This window comes from Heterodontus francisci, unplaced genomic scaffold, assembly GCF_036365525.1.
Source record: "Heterodontus francisci isolate sHetFra1 unplaced genomic scaffold, sHetFra1.hap1 HAP1_SCAFFOLD_276, whole genome shotgun sequence".
In the NCBI taxonomy this organism is placed as follows: domain Eukaryota; kingdom Metazoa; phylum Chordata; class Chondrichthyes; order Heterodontiformes; family Heterodontidae; genus Heterodontus; species Heterodontus francisci.
In genome coordinates, this window is record NW_027141021.1 from 2,523,357 (window position 1) to 2,528,710 (window position 5,354).

The 5,354-nt window shown below is 45.2% G+C and overlaps 1 pseudogene; it reads right to left on the reverse strand.

Annotated features, from left to right (window-relative positions):
• Positions 1–4,685: 4,685 nt before the first annotated feature.
• On the reverse strand, positions 4,686–4,787 carry LOC137361847 (U2 spliceosomal RNA; annotated as a pseudogene).
• Positions 4,788–5,354: the final 567 nt, after the last annotated feature.

The following is a 5,354-nucleotide window of genomic DNA, read 5'->3' on the forward strand; positions in this document are numbered from 1 at the left end:
CGAGATGGGACTCGGTCCTGGTGGGGGGCGGGTATCTAGATGGGTTGTCTTGTAACAGGGGGATGGGGATAATTAGATGGGGTCTGTTCCTTGGTCTGTTGATAGTGAGGGTATTAGATGGGGGTCAGTTAACTTGAGATATCAGATAGGGGTCTGTAGATGAGGATTATTTAGATTGGGTGGGGGTCTGTACAAAAGGGGAATGTTATCCGGGGTGGGGGGGGGGGAAATATTGCAGGGGATAAAATTTACATCGTGGATATAAGTTGCGGTTGGAGGAAATTTTGCAGGCGGGTGGGGGGGTGGTGAAATTGCGGGGGGACAAAATTGCGGGGGGGGGAAATTGCGGGGGGATAAAATTGCGGGGGGGGGTAAATTGCGCAGGGGGATAAATTGCGGGGGGGTAAATTGCGGGGGGGTTAGAAAAAGCAAGAGAGAAAAGATAGAAAGTGAGATAAAGAAGGAGCAAAAAGATAGATCGAGAAAGAAAGAGCGAAAGGAGAGAGAATAAGAAAGATACAAAGAAGGGAGAGAAAAAGAATGAGAGAAGAGATAGAAACAGACAGTCAGAAATAGAGAAATGACAAGAAACAGACAGTCAGAAATAGAGAAAAGACAAAGTCAGAAATTGAGAAAAGACAAAGTCGGAAAAAGACAGAAACTCAGAAAAAGACAAAAGACAAAGTCAGAAATAGAGAAAAGACAAAGTCAGAAATAGAGAAAAGACAAAGTCGGAAAAAGACAGAAACTCAGAAATAGAGAAAAGACAAACTCAGAGAAATGCAGAAAAGACAAAGTCAGAGAAATACAGAAAAGACAAACTCAGAGAATTACAGAAAAGACAAACTCAGAGAATTACAGAAAAGACAAACTCAGAGAAATAGAGAAAAGATAAAGTCAGAAATAGGGAAAAGACAAACTCAGAGAAATAAAGAAAAGACAAAGTCAGAAAAAGACAGAAAGTCAGAAACACAGAAAAGACAAACTCAGAGAAATAGAGAAAAGACAAAGTCAGAAAAGGACAGAAAGTCAGAAACACAGAAAAGACAAAGTCAGAAATAGAGAAAAGACAAACTCAGAAATACAGTAGAAAGAAATTCAGAGGAATAGAGAAAAGGCCGAAAGAGACACAGAAAAAGAGGGAAAAAAGTGGAGGGAAAGAACTGAGATACAAAGGGATTGCAGGCAGCAAAGAGACAGACAGGAAGCCAGTGAGAAAGGCACACAGAGAATCACAGAGAGATTGAGAGAGAGTAGGACAAAGAAATCCATTGAGACAGAAAGATACACAATCATTCAGAGAGAAACAGAGAGAGAGACAAACACAAAGTGAGAGAGGGAGAGATGGTGTAACACAGAGGGAGAGAGAACCAGAGAGAGAGAGAGAAAAAGAGAGAGAGAGTGAGAGAGAAACTGAGAGTGAGAAACAGAGAGCGAGAATCGAAAGAGAGAGAAACACAGAGAGAGAAACACACAGAGAGAGTAACTGAGAGAGAGAGAGATTGTGAGAGAGAGAGATTGAGGAACAGAGAGAGAGAAACAGAGAGAGAGAGAAACACACAGAGAGAGAAACACAGAGAGAGAGAGAAACACAGAGAGAGAGAGAGAGAAACACAGAGAGAGAGAGAGAGAGAGAGAGAGAAACACACAGACAGAGAAACAGAGAGAGAGAGAGTGATTGAGGAACAGAGAGAGATAAACAGAGAAATAGACACAGAGAGATTGAAAAAGAGATTGAAAGTGAGAGATTGAGTCAAAAGGAGAGAGAAAGGCAGAGAGGGACAATAAAGATGTGATACTCAACATCCCACACGGTCTGCGCTCCATCATTGGACTCTAACACCTTCCCTCCATCAGCTCATCCATGGGGAAAAGATCCTGGAGAGGGAGATTGGGGTGGGAATTGGAGACAAGGGTCAGGACTGGGACAGAGAGAGTGGGGGATTCAGACTGGACTCACTCTCTCACACACACACACTAAGCAGCTTGCAATTCACCTGGGCACAGAGACACAGAGACTGAGATACAGAAACTCACCTTCACAAACCAGCCGCATGGAAAGAAAGAATGGAGGCTGATGTTGTCCTAATATATCCCAGAACCTGTCACTCAAAACAGACAGTCCACACCAAATACAGCTCACCCAACCAGCTCTCAGCTTCCTTCATCTGGACACTGCCTCCCAGGTATGGGACAGTCCAAGGTGAGTCTCTGTGTAAACAGGGAATGGGGGAAGAGAGGGATATTCCAGCCATATCCCAAATGGACCATTCCACACAGAAACCTGTCTGCCTCTCTCTCTCTCTCTCCCTCCCCCAAAAACCTCATTAACAGAACAGATAAACTGCTGTCATTTAAAACCTGGAGAGGCTGGTTTGGATAATGGCCATTTAACACTAATTGTATTAAATGTCTTCCACTATTCATCTCCAGTTAACAGAAAGTTCAGAAAATGACTGAAAATGTCTCACAGCAGTTACCTTGAAATTCTGACAATGAGTTTTTGCTGGAGAGGCCTGTTTGACTGCAGTATAAACAGGCAGTTTTTATTCAGATTTTCAATTCCACTGTGTCTCAAACTAAACTCGAGCCCGGTTAATGATGCAGCCAAGAGAACTTTAACAACTGGTGACATTTCACACAATTCTCACCCATATTTACAGTTATATTTCTCAATGATACTTTGCACATTATTTGCTGCTGCTGTAATCATGCATTAGGCTGTAATCAATTAAAAATACCTTCTTATTATTTACCAGTTTAATGTTACAAGGGTTTACAAAGCTGGGAAATGGCCATTTATCACAAATGGTATTAAACATCTTCCACTTTTCACCTCCAGTTTATATAAAGCTCAGCGAGAACGACCTCCACATTCTGACAAAGAGTTTTTTGCTGCTGTAATAAAGTGTCACTTGTTTCCATTTGCTTCCTGACTGTTTCTTTCCTCTGCTCTCCTGGGGGATTCAGAGGGATTAATGTTCATTGCTTGTCCACATTCAGGAGGTTTCAGCTCCTCTGCGGTTGCTGTCCTGGAGAAATTAATTGTATTCAAAATCTTTCCCTCAGTTTGGAGACGTGAGAAGAGACTGTTTACACTAGCAGATGGGAGAAACAATTAGGCAGGGAGTTATTCTGGTCTGAAATTCACTGACAGGTTTCTGAAAGCAGAATCAAAATTAACTTTCAAAAGACAATCGGATCAAAACTTCAATTACTCTGAGTTATAGTACAGAAGATACCAGCATAGAAAGAGAAGTGAGAGAGAGAGAGAGACAAAAACAAGAAATGCTGGAATCACTCAGCAGGTCTGCTGCCAGACCAGCTGAGTGATTCCAGCATTTCTTGTTTTTGTTTCAGATTTCCAGCATCCGCAGTATTGTGCTTTTATTTTTATGAGAGAGAGAGAGATGTCATAACGTTAGTGATGAAGAACTCAACACAACTTATTCAGAGAGTTTTTATTTGTAAATGATTGTTTGAGTTTAATTTGATGCTGTTGTTTTATTTATAAATTATCTTTAATCACTAAAAATACGTTTCCAGTTTAATGTTACAAGTGTTTACATAGTAGCAAGATAGCCATTTAACACAAATTGTATTGAAATTATTTCATTCAGCATCTCAAGTTTACAGAAAGTAACCTCCTCAAACTTTTGGAAACTTTCAAACTCAGTGACACATAATCTCCCATCAGCAATGGCTCAGCATCTCCATCTGCTGGTATCCCTCTCTCACTGCAGTTACTGTCCCCCTCTCACCACCTCCATCTGCTGGTATCCCTCTCTCAAAGCAGTTACGGTCATCCCTCTCACTATCTCCATCTGCTGGTATCCCTGTCTCACTGCAGTTACTGTCCCACACTCACCATCTCCATCTGCTGGTGTCCCTGTCTCACTGCAGTTGCTGCCCTCTCTCACCATCTCCATCTGCTGGTGTCCCTGTCTCACTGCAGTTGCTGCCCCCTCTCACCATCTCCATCTGCTGGTGTCCCTGTCTCACTGCAGTTGCTGCCCCCTCTCACCATCTCCATCTGCTGGTGTCCCTGTGTCAATTCAGTTACTGTCCCTTCCTCACCATCTCCATCTCCTGGTGTCCCTGTCTTACTGCAGCGACTGTCCCCCTCTCACCATCTCCAACTGCTGGTGTCTCTGTGTCACTGCAGTTACTGGCCCGCTCACCATCTCCATCTGCTGGTGTCACTGCCTCACTGCAGTTACTGACCTCCTCTCACCATCTCCATCTCCTGGTGTCCCTGTCTCACTGCAGTTACTGTACCCCTCTCACCACCTCCATCTGCTGGTGTCCCTGTCTTTTTTTTTTATTTCCAAAATATACTTTATTCATAAAAATCTGTAAAAATTACATTGCCAAACAGTTTCCAAACAGCACCAAAAAATACAAACATTGCAAGGGAGATCAGTTTCCTTCAATACTGTCATGAGTTTCTTCCCAACCCTTCCGTTTCACAATTGTCATGCCAATTACACTTTTACATTTACAGCAATTGAGAATATTAACGATACAGTTCGAGGGGTTTCCCATGGATCCAGCCCCTCAGTCCAGCTTGGTGGGGGAACCTTACACTGTGGTCTTTCCCCATTGAGCCTTTGCTGCGGCTGCCCCAAGCTTTAGTGCGTCCCTCAGCACGTAGTCCTGGACCTTGGAATGGGCCAGTCTGCAACATTCGGTGGTGGACAACTCTTTGCGCTGGAAGACCAGCAAGTTTCGGGCAGACCAAAGGGCAGATACTACACTTAATCTTAGCCAAAAGGCCGAGAAGCGATGGCCGTAAAACTGCGTTTGCTGCGCGCGTCAGGCCCGGCGTGCGGCCTCTACGTCAAAGTAGCCGCCGGGCGGGCGAGCCTGGGGCGAAAGAGGCGACGGCGGGCCAGAGCTCCTTTTGTTGCCGGGCCTTGCAAGCAGAAAGGAAAGCACGCGTGCACGCCACGCGCAGCCATTCCTTGCGCTTCTGCGCGAGGCATTGCGCAGGAAAAAAGACACGCGCGCGCTGGGCAGCAAAGGGCGGCCTGCAACTGCGGGGCAATCCAACAGGGGGCAGCGTAGCGCCCACGGAAAACTGCAGCAAAGTCAGCCGAGCAGCAGCGCCGTGTCCCTGTCTGACTGCAGCTACTGGCCCACTCTCACCATCTCCATCTGCTGGTGTCCCTGTCTCACTGCAGTTACTGTCCCCCTCTCACCATCTCCATCTGCTGGTGTCCCTGCCTCACTGCAGATACTGTCCCTCTCTCACCACCTCACAATCACTGCGATTTGCAGCTTTGTCCACTGGCTGCGTTTGTTGGCAAAAGCAACCACAAGGTGGCGCTGCACTGGCACATGCGCAAACGTAC